The sequence below is a fragment of the Pituophis catenifer genome, unplaced genomic scaffold (assembly GCF_029215685.1).
Source record: "Pituophis catenifer annectens isolate HBS135680 unplaced genomic scaffold, rPitCat1.0.hap2 SCAF_1, whole genome shotgun sequence".
NCBI lineage: Eukaryota > Metazoa > Chordata > Lepidosauria > Squamata > Colubridae > Pituophis > Pituophis catenifer.
The window spans coordinates 179,424,687-179,439,518 of record NW_027256881.1 but is presented as its reverse complement, the minus strand read 5'-3'; the positions used below and the strand labels follow the sequence as shown (position 1 = coordinate 179,439,518).

General features: G+C 37.9%; 1 protein-coding gene across 1 annotated transcript in view; it reads right to left on the bottom strand.

The window, feature by feature from the left end:
- Nucleotides 1-5,338, bottom strand: part of RAPH1 (Ras association (RalGDS/AF-6) and pleckstrin homology domains 1) — a 73,500-nt gene extending 68,162 nt beyond the window's left edge. Inside the window, exon 1 of the mRNA XM_070956804.1 lies at nt 5,296-5,338. The gene's annotated coding sequence lies outside the window, so the exon portion shown is untranslated. The remainder of the gene's footprint in view (nt 1-5,295) is intronic.
- Nucleotides 5,339-14,832: the final 9,494 nt, after the last annotated feature.

The window sequence follows — 14,832 nt, the reverse complement described above, 5'->3', positions numbered from 1 at the left end:
TGGTACGTCATAGAGCAACATTTTTTTGAGTTGGAATACCTCAAATGGGCTAAATTAAAGAATGTTTCCCAAATTCGGGAATCCATGACTTCTGTGGGATTGAAATTGGCAAAGTTGTGGCCACTCCAGTGCTGCCACATCACTACCTTGCTGCAGTCACATGATTGTATTTCTAACACTCCCTGTTGGCTTCCTACAAGGAAAGGGAATGGTAAGTCTGGCAAGAGAAGTGAGTCCAGCTCCCACTGCTTTCTTGCCCACCTTTGGTTATTCTGCTTTTCTGTTTAGCTAGGGAAAAATGTCTAAGCAATGATCCAATGGTCTCGGGTTGTCTCGCTGACTAATGTTCTGACCCCTCACCATTCAGCCCATTTCGACTAACATTCTGATCCCTTGCCACTCACTCCACTTGTTTGCATCACATATAGATCACTATCCTGCACACTAGATATAGCCAACTTTAGCATAAATATTATGTTAGCTGAAGGTATATACGCTATACCTAGTTTCTTTAGGTACATATTAATAGAACAGAAAGATATGTATTATCAATTATCAAAATATAAAATTAATTAATATTTGTATGCTTTCCTAAATATTTTAAAATATCACAAGAAATAAATATATTTGTAGTCTGATCCTATGCATGTGTATTCAGTGAAATTTACATCTTATTACCAAATAAAGTATACATTGCAATGTAGTCCTGCTCAGCAATACAGCCCTATTTACATGCGTAAAAAATGGAACCATTCCCTACTGTTCTTTTCTTGGAATATCTGTTTGGAACCAATTTGGCAAGATAAGCGAAGCAAGCAAAACCATTAGTGCGCTATACTGAATGCAAAGCCAAAATATGCACATTAACAGCCAACATTGTTGGCTGTTCCTGGAGAGAAGGGAAAAAACACATTTGAGACACTAGATTCTGATTCAGCATTTTCCACATTCTTATCCTTCTCTTCATCCTTCATTTATATAGACTTTTTTCAGCAAGTAAAATTGAAACAACAGTTAATATAGCATTTGTCACATATACATAGTTCTGAGTGCTCCATCATTGGAGGTCTTTAAGAAAAGATTGGACAGCCATTTGTCTGTGATGGAATAAGGTCTCCTGATTTGCGCAAGGAGGTTGGACTAGAAGACCTCCAGGGCCCCTTCCCAACCTATGAGTCTATGATACTATACAGTATATCCCTCCACACAATAATGAATTGAATCCCACTATCCATTTTCCACTGTATGATTACAAGTTTTAAATTTGAGCATTAAGAGGAAAAGGAACGATAACTGTGCAGACTATAAACAATCATATAAATTATTTATCAAGCTAGACGAAAAACATAAACCTTTTGAAGTCTTAATTTTATCATGTGTCCAGTACTAAGTAGCCTTTCCTCTAATCTGCTTTCTGTAACATCTTTGAATGATTAAGAGATTTTGAGATTTTATACATTTCTAAAACTTTCAGGTTGGCATAAGTATAGTTTTAATATTGGCTTAAGATATTCAGTACAACCAAACTATATATGACTGTGATTATGGATATTCAAGTCTAAAGTTAATTTTATCATGGATTTGGCAAGATTCATAAATGATTACATCCAGATATTCCCACTACAGTTGATCTTAGCCAAAATAGGGAGGGTGACATAGGGTATTTATATTTATCAAATGGATTGTTCCTTCTATTAATTATTTTATTATTGTGTTTAGCTCACTTACTGTAACATATTTAAAAGTTTTGTTTCTTTACTGTTAATTCACTATTTAATGTAAAAAAAATTCTTTTGTATTTCTCTACTTTTTAACAAATACCATTTAAAATACCAAAACATTCTAAAATTAAATAGATTTCCCCAATATATTTCAACTAATGTTTAGGCACAGTTTTGAAAACACATCTGCGTTCATCATCAAATGGGATTGGTGAATGCAATCCTCTTAAATTCCCTTGGTATTCCAACAGCTTTCAATATTATCATCCATGATACCCTTTCAAGGAAACTTGTCCAATGAAAATATTGCTTTGTGAGGCTTGTCTCATACTTGGGGACTTCTGGTCAAGCTTATGGTGTTTATTCTTTGGGGCTCTGCAAATCTCTATCACATATTAAACAGCTACTGAAAGTGCAGTTGTTCAATAATCTAAAATACAGTGCTAGCAGTTTGTTTTTTTTAGAAATTCCTGACGAGGCAGTGGAAGTACCTGATCATCATGATACTACATGGACCTGAAGATTGATAAACTAAACTTTAATCCAGACAAATTGTAATATTGGTAGTGGGCGGTTCATCAATCTATATAGATAGATGTTCAGCCTGTTGTGGAAGTATTTTCTGTAACATAGACTGCCTTTAACAACTTAGACTGGTTACCAGCTGCAATCTTTCCTAGAGGGAAACAGTTTGTTATCCGTGATTGTGATCTCTAATTTCTCATTTAAATGGCCACAACACATTATGTGTAGGGTTGCCCTTGAAGATGGCCTGAAAATGTTACCCCGTGTCTGCAACTGAGTTTTAATAACTATCTGTATACCACTAAACTCTATTTGTCTGTTTGTAACCTTCAATTAACAGGAATGGTGCATCATAGGGCAGCAATTTTTGAATCAAGATACCTCAAATGTGCTAATTTAAAGAATGCATACAAACTTTGGGACCCTTTATTCCCAATGAATTGAAATTTCAAGGATTTTCAGATCAGTTGTATTGGCAAACCTGTAGCTACTGCAGTACCACCCGGATCAGCTGCGATCACATGACTATGATTTTCAATGCTCCCTGACAGTTTCCCATAAGCAAAGTCAATGGGGAAACCAACAGGAAGTCAGAAGTTGCTTCCTGCTCCTGGTATATTATATTGCAACAAGTTTTGATATAATGTACTTCAAATCCCCTTATTTAAAGAATGCATAAAAGATCCCAGGGCCCATTACTCCTATCGAATTGAAATTTCCACCATGATCAGAGCAGTTTATTCCCACATTTCTGGCCATAGCAGTGTCCCATGGTCACATGACATACTCTTGAGATGATGAACATCCAGCATTCAGGTTAAAAAAATAGCCAGCCCAATTATGCCACATCACAGGATGACCCAACAGGTCATAGGTTGTCTAGTATTTACTGAAAGGAAACCTAGTTCACACATACTCCTGAATATTATTTTATGATCATTTTGAAATAGAAGCATCATCTTAGATTTGTTGACATTGTGACAATGAAGGCAGATTATATTGCTTTTTGTAGGAGAGTAAATAAATACAGGATCTTCCTTTATGGTTATCTCACATCCAAAATCAAAATGTTAGTGCTAGCCTTCATAGCAATGTTTCAAGTACTACCTCTTCCGATATTTTTCTACCTGACATAAGCATTAAAGCCTCTGCATTCATAATTCTTGGCTATGCAATATCAAACTGAGAAAAGGCAATAGCGCTATTTTTCAGCCCCAGCTAAAAATGTTTAATTTTCCCTTTTAATTGCGTACACTACTGATGCAACTAATAGTTTTATTTTTGAGGCTTTTTCTCTGCTACTTTCCAATTCTATTATAATTATTGTCCTGTAATAAATCTGTATTAAATTTTGCAGGATCCAATCTGGGTCCAACCCAGTAACCGACCCAGATTGGATCCTGCAACATTATCCTGGGACATGTCTATCTGCATTCATTTGTGTATTAATTTCAGCTCCACTGGCCAAGAGAAACTGTTAAGAAACTAAGCAGTTTTTTTAAAATTTCAATTTATTTTACAGATGATCTGTATACAGGCTTATGGAAGTTAGGTTAACTGCACTCAAGAAACTGTTCTAAATTAAATTTACCTAAAAACTTCATTTTATTCCTTTTTGCACATGCCAACATTACTATATTACTGCAAAAATCATCACTGTCAAGGTCAAATATTAAGAGACAATAATCTATTTCTCTATCACTACCAGCAATTTTCGCTAATCAATAACATCTTAGCTTTAATGAAAGTACCGGTAACTACCGTGTTTCCCCGAAAATAAGATCCTATCTATTTTTTTGAACCCTGAAATAAGCACTTGGCCTTATTTTCATGCACTCAAAAGTCCTATTGGGCTTATTATCAGGGGATGTCTTATTTGGGGGGAAACAGGATAGCTACAATCTCAAGATATTTCAGTGACCTAGCCTATCATTATTTTTAAAAACAGCTATGTGAAGGCATTCTAAAAGGCATGGTGCATAGCAATCAACTCTTATTAACTTTTATCACTTAACCCGTGTTGGATTCCTGAATAATTCCATACAAATTTAGATATATTTATTGGAAGCTGGGGATGAAAACTATATTCATTCAAGCTCCACAGGGTGGAGTCTCATTGGAAGCAGCAACATCTCTGTATCTCAGCACTGTAACAATCTTTTTTTTTTTTCTGCCTCAGTGCTGGACAAACCCTTTTGCAAGTGGCATTTGCTTTTTGATTATTCCGCTTGAATCTCTTTCTGCTTGTTTGACAGCTATCACTACGAATGCCACTGGAAGAGATTTCAGACAGGAGGGGGGCCCAAACAGAGACTAGGCAAACCCATTAAACGTTAACTGCTCCCAGAAGGAAGGCGTGAAAGGGGAGAAGATGGATCCACAGGCAGTGGTTTAATGCACTCATAAACGAGAAAAGGACATAACGTTTCTTTCCCTCAAGCCTATCCCTTCCTGCTCATCCCTTCCTACTCATGAAGGCATAATTAACACCCCCCCTCCCCAGTATAGTATCTCTTCTATGGGTGGTTAAGGGATTCTATTTCCATATGCACATGCGCAGTAACTACCCCAGCGCTCTTCAACCCACTCCTCATATAGAGTCTGCACGACAACCAGCCTTCGACCTGGCTCCTGCGTTTCTTGAAATTGTGTATTTCTTAAAAAAGATTTCAGGGAGAAATGGAGTGGGCCATTTGCATTCTTCTCCCGGGAGTCAGTTAAATGAATGGGCTTGTAAGCCCTACCCAGTCGGGAGAAAATGGGTGTTCCCCCCCCCATCTCCGAGGCAGGGAAAAAAAGAAAAAAAAAAGAGCCCGATCCCAGGCTCCCCTTTCACCCGGCACCTTAGTTGCTCGCCTAAGGCAGCCTCTCCGGTCCGAAGCAGCGGCGCAGCCACCCTAGCTCGGCTTTCGTCACCCCACCCGGGGCTCGACCGCCTGGAGACGGCAGGCGCTCCTTCGCGAAGCCTCCAAAGGCGAAAATGGGGAGACGGGGTGATTCGTCTTGCCCTCCCCTCCTTTTCCCCGGGTGAAGGAAAGAGAGTGCTCACGGCTGCGACGGTGGCGGCGCTCCTCCTTCTCCTCCTCCTCCTCCTCTCCTAACGCCCTTGTTGCTACCGGCGGCCGCTGGCTTGAGTGGCGGAGCAGGCTGCTTGTCTCCCTTTCCTTCGCTTCCCTTCCCGCTGTGGCTGCGCTGCTCTCGCACGCTCCTTCTGGAAGCCGAGCCAGACGAAGGTTCCTCCCCGCGCGAGATGCCTCTCAGCCGCGCGCTCCCTCGGCGCGACCGCAGCCACCGCAAGCGTCGGCAAGCCCCTCCGCCGGCCGGGATTTTTCCTCTCCCGCAGTCGGCGCTCACTTCCGGCGCGCAGGCCTCGCCTGCTTCACCGCGCCTCCCTCCTCCTCCTCCTCCTCCTCTTACACGCCGCTGCAGGAGGGAGAGCAGCCAGCTCCCGCCTAGCTCCATTCAAACGAAGCCCTGTCGCCCCCACCGCCGGCTCTCTTCCGCCACCAAAGACTGTTTCTAAACCCTGGGCCAAACTCTAGGGAGGAGAAAAGCGCCTCTGGGCATGTATAGAGGTCTTTCGGACTCGCGGCCGCAAACCACCAGCATCTCGAGGCTAGGGCCACCTTTGGCGATCTGGAATGGGGTGCAAAAACCGGACAGGATAAAAAAAAAAAGCGTATGAATCAGGACAGTGAAAACACCGATTACATTAATAAGTGCAACTGATGTAATTCTGGGTGTAATGCTTTAAGGCACATTTAAAATTGCACCTTGGTAGCACATTTGGAGGTGAGCTAGGTGCTGCAGGCTTTGGGAGGGAGCGCACCCGTGGCTAAAAGGAAAGAGCAAATCACGACGATGCTCAGTTTTTAATCGGCTAATCCAAATGGTGAACTGAATTGCGCACTAATAACATTTTTAAAAACTAGATTCCCTACTAAATAAATATTCATGGACAATTTTTTTTTAAAAAGTTATTACTATTACAATAAAAGCAAAATAAGCAGAAACAAAAATACGGGTGACAAATAAAACAAAACGTCATACTTTAAAAAATCTGCACTGCTTGCCTGATGCTGAGTTACATGATAGATGCTGTAAAAGAAAAGAATGGTTACTGCTGTTGTATATTGTTCCCTTGCAGTCCATTAAAATATTGCTAATTCAGGATCACAGGAATGGGGAAAGCATTGTGATATCTCAGACACTGTAATTTATCTGGCATCTGTGATTGTGTGTACAAAAATTAGTAGTGTTGAAGCCTGACTTGCAGATTGGAACTTCCTGTGCTCTGTGAAAACTGGGTTATATATTTTGACAACGTTCCTATTTTGCTTTGTTGGTTACTTTACACTCAAGTGGAGTAGAAAGTTCTGGGAGTATTTCTTCTGGGAATGAACTAAACATTCTCCAAATTATTATTTTTTTGGCACATCCATAGGTTCTTGGAGGGAAGAAACTGATTTGAAGGAAGAACTGATTTGGGAGGAGGGTTATTGTCTATGTTTAGAGATCATAGTCACTGTGGTTTATAGTTGCTGCAAATTCATTTAGTATGGTGTCTGGTTCCTGCCTGCCAGTTCACATAGAAAACAAATGGCTATTTTTTATTTTTTTATGTTGTTTACAGTACCATTGTCTGCCCACAATTTTTGTTTAGGCTTGTTTTCCTGGTTAATGAGGGTGGGAGTCATTGACAGATATTACAAGAGTTCTAAAACAAATACTAATCTAGAATCTGTAGTACCGTAGTTGGCAAGTTGCACAGAGAAATTTGTGTGAAAATGTGGATTTATTCTTAGGCCATACAACATAATGAATGTGTTATCTAAATATACACAGTCTTGCAAGTTCACTTCGTTACATTAAACAGGTTTTGCTGGTGTTTTCCCACAGCAGTAGTAATTTTCACCTATTAAGAGGCTGTATGACACCATACCATGTATCTGTGGAAGGCATCTTTCCTAAAAATGCATTAAGGACTTTTAAACTAAGGAACTTGCCCTGTCAAAACAGGTAAGAACTATGAGAAAATAAGAAAAGAACATGTTGTTATTTTAATTACATTTGCTTTGGCTTACTTAAAACAGGACACTAGCTACGGTATTTAATAGATTTTCCAGAAATGAACTATGTAGAAGAAGGAGAGATAGGCCTATGGAGACATTTTGGGAAGAGGTTCCTAGTAGAAGGGAGACTTGACAAGAAAGAATGAAGTTTTTCAGGCAATAAGCAATTGAAGGGAATGGGTTGGATGGGCAAAAGGAAAAGAGCCTTGGTAGTACAGTGGTTTAATGCACCCTGTTATTAACACAGCTGCCTGCAATTACTGCAGGTTCGAATCTTACCAGGCTCAAGGTTGACTCAGCCTTCCATCCTTTCTAAGGTAGGTTAAATGAGGACCCAGTTTGTGGGGGCAATAAGCTGACTTTGTATAAATATACAAAAGTATGAAGGCTATTGCTTAACGCATTGTAAGCCGCCCTGAGTCTCCGGAGAAGGGCGGCATATAAATAAAAAAAATTTTTTTTTAAAAAAAAAGGAAAAGAACTGTACTAGAATGGAAAGAAGAAGAAAATATGGTAGTTTCAAAGCTAAAAATGAGAAGACTTGTGTGGATCAGAGAATGGACAAAAAAAAAAAAACAGAATTGGGATTTTTAGGAGGCTTAACACACAGGTCAAAGTGACAACAGATAAGTTACATAAACACTAGAATATCAGTGCAGAAGATTGTACTGTAAACTTTTAAGTTAAATGGAAAGGCTCAACATAGTATAAAATCTGAAGAAATAGATCTGTATATTAAATCAATACTGTTATCAATATCAATAATCTTATTATTGCACATTTGGAGACTTGGATGTCTTGCCAAGTGGTAATATTTAGTAAGTTTCTGAGAGAGGTAAAATTGGAACTAAACTTCTGATTCAGCATTTAGCCTGTTCTAGAAACTGTATACCGATTCAGATTACAATGTGTCAGCTTGAGGATATTCGTAATGACTTTTGAATCTAATGGTTCATTCATTTGTGCGATGGCATTGATGAACTCAGTCACCAATAAAAAGGACATAGAGATACTATTCGGATGCCAAAAAGGAAAAAAACTCTACCGACAATTGTTAGTCAACCTGTTTGTCTGGTAGAAAACAGCTCCATGTCTGGCTCTAGCCAGCTCAGAGAGGCTGTCTACCAAGCAGTGCCAACTCAAGAGACACACCCTTGTAGAACCACTTGCCTGCTGGCCAAGGGAGGGTGCACCCATGGAGCAGTGCCCAGGCAAGAGTAAATATGGAAAAAACTAGAGAAAAAGCCAATCGCCCTCGGCCTAGACACAGACACACCTAGTAGCAACTGTCTGTCGATGTAAACTAACTGAACAGATAATGAAAGCAAATGTTATGTGGTTGTGGTGATTAAACAGGAATGATTAACATTTCTAAAGCACAAGAGTATTCAAGGTGCTTCATATACTATATTTTCTTCCTCTCTCACAGTTTTAGAACTCAGGGTTATCAATTGCAACTAGATGCAGAGAACTTTCAGATCATATTTATGTATTTATGTCTTTCTTCATATGGTACGTAATAAAATGGGTAGCGTTTGCTATTGTGGAAATGGCAATCAGTTTGGATGGTTTCACAAGGGAGCTGGGCAAATTCATAAAGGATCTGGCAATCAATTACTCTTAATAATGATGATTATTTCCCTCCTGAATCTTGGACAGTAATGCCTCTAGTAGCTGTTAGGAAGTGATATTGAGAAAGGTCTACTGGTCTACAACCCAGCTTCAGGAGCTTCCTAAATGACTATTCTGTGACACTGAATGGTAGATTAGAAGGGTCTGTGGCCTGACTCAGCAGGAGCTTTTATGTTCTTATGTCTCAGTAATCCTTTTAACTGTCCAGTAGGATAAACTGCATTGATTCCATGTTACAAATTTGATGATTAATCAAGAACGGTGAGACTTGTGACTTATCAAAGAGCTTTCAGAGGCACAGTTTGCCCACAATGCTGACAATAACATGGCTTGTTTTGTTTAGCAGGTCGGATGAATCCAAATATGTTCTAAACTACATTTCATTAATTAGCGACACAAAGAATTATTTAACAAATCATAGTTAAAACAGACTAAGAGCCGTGGTGGTGCAGTGGTTAGAATGCAGTATTGCAGGGTAACTCTGCATTCCACTGCTAGGAGTTCGATTCTGACTGGCTCAAGGTTGACTCAGCCTTCCATACTTCTGAGGTTGGTAAAATGAGGACCCAAATTGTTGTGGACAATATCCTGATTCTGTAAAACATTTTAGAGAGGGCTGTAAAGCACTATGAAGCAATAGTGCTATTGCTATTGCAATTGCAATTGCTATGGCTTGACACAATTAGCTTATCTGTCCATGAATTTATATTTGGAGCTGGGGAAATTTTATTGGAAAGACTAGGCTCTTCTGTGGCATCTCTGGTCTGAAATGGTTGCTAGCCCTGCCTTGTGGGCTTTATTATAAATCTTATGAACGTCTATGGAATATTTTATTATTTAATTGATGAAATATATTGCTGATATGAATAGACCAGTAATCAGGTTTGTTATGATTACTGATAAAAATTTTTCATATAAAACTATAAGATTTAATTGCCTCTAGAATATGTAGATTATATTTAAGGTAGGATTTAGCAAATGTAAGTATGTGTTAGATATGGTTCTAAGAAATTGTAAGACATAGTTTGGTGGAACTTGTTAGATATCGATTCTGACAAATTATCTTTGCTTTTGAAATGTACTTCAGTGGATGGTTATGTACTATAAAATGTAGACATGGATATTATATAATGTCTCCTAAATTCTGCTGCATGACCTCATGAGATCTTCCAGGGAGGAGTATGCCAACAGGATCACCCAATGCAAACTGTACAGCTAAATCAATCAGGCACCTATATTGGGCAACAGCAATATAAGAGACCACTCTACACGGTCTTCAAAGACTAGGTTGTATTGGTCTATTGAACCTCACAGCAGCACTGAAGCAACCACAGATTTGCCAAATTTCAATCCCATGGGAGTTATGAGCCCCAGATTTTGGATGCATTCTGTTGGTTAGATTATTTGACCTACCTTGGTTCAAAAATTGTTGCCCTATGTTGCACTGTTTTGCCCAGTTAAAGATTATAGAGTTTTAGTATATAGATTTGAAACTGACAGAACATGCAAGCAAGGTGAGTTGTTTCTGATTAAAGACTGGAATGCCAAAATTGGATATACCTGATTTGACTCTATAACCTAAGAAACCAAAATGAAATGGGAGAAGAACCGGTCAATTTGTATCACTCTAGTCTAGTGAATTCTTCATTGATAACACAGTTGATCAGCAACCACAACTCCTGTATATATGGACTTTTTTTTACTTCATGGAGTACACAGAAGCTGAACTAACTATATTATTGGGGGAAGGAGATGGAAAAACTCAGTTGTAACAACAGAAATATGGCCAGACCTGAGTGTGGCCAAACTGCTCCTGTGCAAGTTCAAAGTTAAGTTAAAGTGGAAGAAAAAAGCTAAAAAATTACCATAATGTGATTTTGAACATATATCCACATTTTTCAAGGAGAAGATCAGAAAATGCTTTGAAGTCATGAACCTCAATGACAGGAAATCAAAAGAACTGTGAAATAAAATCAAAGAATTTGTTAAGGATAAATGTAAAACCAGACCAAGAATCAAAAAAGCATAAAGAAAAAATAGTGGAAATTGCCAAGAAATGAAGAGAAGCAGAAGCCAAGAAAGACAACAGTTTCAGGATGGAACTTAGCAAAGAATTTTAAAGAGCTGTTAGAAGAGGCAAGAAACTGTTACAGTGACATCTGTAAATACACTGAAGGTAGAAACACATAGGAAAAAAAGGAAAGTCTTTCAAAAGACTTTGGTCTCAAAGGACTCAATGAACCGCTGAATCTTTTTCTGCCATCAGTTTTCTACATTTCTATGTAGAGTTATTATCAAGTTGGAAAGCTATAAAAATTGATGGATTATATAGAAATTTGGCAAACAACAGAAGAAGAATCTATAAAGGTTCTAATTAGGGAAATCTGGAGAATGACACAGTGACCAAAAGATTGGAAGAGGTCAATCTATATACCAATGTCAATGCAAGGAGATTTAACAGAGTGCATGGCAGCATACATTTGCCTTAATTTCACCTGCTAGCAAAATAATGATTAAGATCATCCACTGTAGATTAGAACCCTATGTGGAAAGGGAGATACCAGATGCTCAAGTTGGCTTTTAAAAAGGCCAAGGAACAAGAAACATTGCAAATGCACATGGATAATTTAAAAAGCCCAAAAAACTCCAAAAGTAATAATTACAATATAATTTATATATATTTATATATATATATATATATTATATATTTTATATATAAAATATATATTTTATATATATTTATAATAAATATAAATAAAATATAAGAAAGACCAAACTATGACAACAGGTACAGCAATAGCCTGAATGAACAATGACATTAAAGTGGTGCATAGCTTCTACTTTTTAGGATCTAGTTTCAACAGTGGAGGAACCAGCAAGTCAATAAATATCTTGCCCTCTGTCATTTGGCAGGGAAGCCATGAAGTTCTTGGAAAAGAAATTCTGATAGCAGGATATGTCTATACCTAAAAAGAGCAGAGCAGAGCAGAGCAGGCAATGTTTTTCTTTGTGACTCTCAATGAAAGTGTAAGTTGGACTTCGAAGTAGGAAAGAAGGTATTGATGCTTTTGAACTTCAATGAGAAGACTCCTGAGAATTCCATGTCAATGAGTGGGGGAGGGGGAGGAGAAACAATAGAATTATTGAACAAATCAATGCAGAGTTCTCACTCAAGGCACAAATGGCCAGGCTCAAATGATTGTACTTTGGACCTATTATGTGAAGACCTAGTTCTCTGGCTCTATTGATGGGAAAAAGGGAGGGAATGAGAAGGAGCAGCAGCAAGATGAGCAAACTCAAAGCGGCTACTGGTGCACCATTAGAAGATCTGAAGGGCCAGGTTAGACTGGCATGGAGAAAACTGATGTGGTTACTAAGAATTGACATTGATTTGATGGCACATAATCAATCATATAATCACAATGTTTCTGGGTTTTTTTATGGCTTCTTACCATAGAAAGAAACAATCACAAGAAGCCACATTCTCTTTCCAATTTGCTCTATATTTATCATATTGACAAAAATAGTTGGAAGAAGGCAGTCACATTTTATGTACCAATATAAATCTAATGCATATTTTAAAAGGCACAAACCCCATATTTCATTAGAAATGCATCAAATTACCAGAGGATTCAGCATTCAAATATATTAAAACATAAGAATCTTGCTGGATATTTTCAGACAGTTTAAAGACGATTGATATTAAAATTGATAAACTAACTTAGGTTGTTTTGACCCAAAGGCGTCTCTTTCATGAGATTTTTCCCAAGTAGATATAAATCTCTTTTTCCTTACAACTCTTAGTTAATTTTTTTCAGCACATCTTTTTCATTTGCTTCATTGTGAATTTCATTTTTAACTGTCTTACAAATAGAAATCTCAGTATTTTTCACTTTGACTATGCATTGCAACTAGTTTTCATTTGCTTATTTAAATTTGGCCAAAGCATTTGTCCCCATTTTTGCAGCTGCTTAAATTGTTGGCCTTATTCATAAACCAAGCTAACATCCATGATTGAGCCTCGGTGGCGCAGTGATAAGAGTGCAGTACTGCAGGCTACTTCTGCTGACTGCCAGCCGCCAGCAATTTGGCAGTTCAAATCTCACCAGGCTCAAGGTTGACTCAGCCTTCCATCCTTCCGAGGTGGGTAAAATGAGGACCCAGATTGTTGGGGGCAATATGCTGACTCTGTAAACTGCTTAGAGAGGGCTGTAAAAGCACTGTGAAGCGGTATATAAGTCTATGTGCTATTGCTATTTCTTGTCAAGAGCATCTGACAGAAATCAGACAATTGAGACCATAAAAACAATTACCCCACTTTCTAGATTTTTTTTAAAAAAATAGTATTATTACTGTATTTCAGAATTTGTTGCATTAAAATCAAATCCTATAAATGTTTTTATTCATTAAATTATCTCTGTTATTTCATATCTTGGCATTTTAATTTTTTTGCATTAAAATATCTGAAATTAAATTTATGTTATGAACCAATCATTCCAGCAGATAAAAATGTTGAATTCAGTGCTGAGTTTGTTCCATTAGGAAATGCAAGCTTTCCTTCTAAGTAGCATGGTCTAAAGTGCAGTTCTAAACGGTGACTTATTCTATCTCTTTCCGATAGATTAAGAAGTAGGACACAAAGTTCTTATCACTGCAGAGATGATCCTGCTGACCAGCAACATTGTTGTGTAGAATTTGAATGCGACGATCAGTATTGTAAACCAGCTAACTGTATCTGTAGTCCTCAAGATGTTCCTTTTTTTTAAATCAAGGACTTAAATTTGTATCCAACTGCTTAAGAGATTCTTGAACACCTGATAAGAAAAGTTCACTTGCACCCACTTACTTAACGATCTTAGCAAACTCCTCATCCCACTGCATTACTTTTCTATTGTAATTTATTTTCAGTACACTTTAGCTACATTAAGAACAAACTACTAAATACTGCTATGAAATAAAAACATAAAAAATATCTTCTCTTTTATCTGCTATACAGAGCAGATTGAAACAAACTGAAGGATAAAAACTGGGCTTGCAAAAGCAGCTACATATAATCCTATTTTCTTCGCACAAGTTTATAATTCACCATGCATTTAAGACCAAAAGAAGTACATTTTGGAGAGAGATGAAGAACAATGAGATACACTTCCATTAAAGTAGGACATTTTATAATCTAATAAGGTTTTGTTTAGACAGCTGGTATTCTGGTTCATAAAAGTGCTGTTGATTTATCTATTCGGTTTCAATAAAGTGGCTGACATGAGCAGAAGTGTTGTGGCCACTTTAGAGGTCATGAAGAGTCAACCTGATCTCAAGATTCAGGGTTCCATTAAGAGTGGTAGAATGTGAGACTATTGAGATGGATCTGTCTCACAAGGGTCTAATCCATTAGAAAGCTCTCTTCTACATGATTTTGTTCAGCTTCTACATGGGCATACAGGAAATCTGCCTAGGAGCTGCTGTCCACTGTGATTGGCAGGTAGAGGTTTTTTTGCATATTCTGGAAACAGTTATTTCACTATTCCTGAATTTCTTACCAGTGATAATAGAAAGGCTTCAAAATGTGTAAAGTTATATGTCCATGCATGACAAATTTGGGAATAAAATTGATTTTTTTTTATATTCACTGATACATTTTGAATTGTCTTTATATTGCCCATGTTTAATAGTAATCTATTCCAGTTGCTTCCAGGTTTGTTTGTTTTTTTAATTTGATTTATATGCCGCCCTTCTCCGGAGACTCAGGGCGGCTTACAATGCGTTAAGCAATAGTTTTGAAAATTTCTGAACATGTCAACTTCAGGTCCTTAAATTCCCATCAATAATCATGAGAAAAGAAAGGGAAAGGGAAGAAGGCCTATAAGAAAGAGCCACTATGTAAT